The following is a 366-nucleotide window of genomic DNA, read 5'->3' as shown; positions in this document are numbered from 1 at the left end:
CCTGGATGTCCAGGCCTGGATGTCTGTGCCTGGTTCTGCAGGCCTGGATGTCTCTGCCTGGATGTCTGTGCCTGGATGTCTGTGCCTGGTTCTGCAGGCCTGGATGTCTCTGCCTGGATGTCTGTGCATGGTTCTGCAGGCCTGGATGTCCCAGCCTGGTTCTGCAGGCCTGGATGTCTGTGCCTGGATGTCTGTGCATGGTTCTGCAGGCCTGGATGTCTCTGCCTGGATGTCTGTGCCTGGATGTCTGTGCCTGGTTCTGCAGGCCTGGATGTCTCTGCCTGGATGTCTGTGCATGGTTCTGCAGGCCTGGATGTCTCTGCCTGGATGTCTGTGCCTGGATGTCTGTGCCTGGTTCTGCAGGCC

This window comes from Poecilia reticulata, unplaced genomic scaffold (genome assembly GCF_904066995.2).
Source record: "Poecilia reticulata unplaced genomic scaffold, P_reticulata-male-v2 Scaffold_122, whole genome shotgun sequence".
Classification (NCBI taxonomy): domain Eukaryota; kingdom Metazoa; phylum Chordata; class Actinopteri; order Cyprinodontiformes; family Poeciliidae; genus Poecilia; species Poecilia reticulata.
This window is presented reverse-complemented; position numbering follows the sequence as displayed.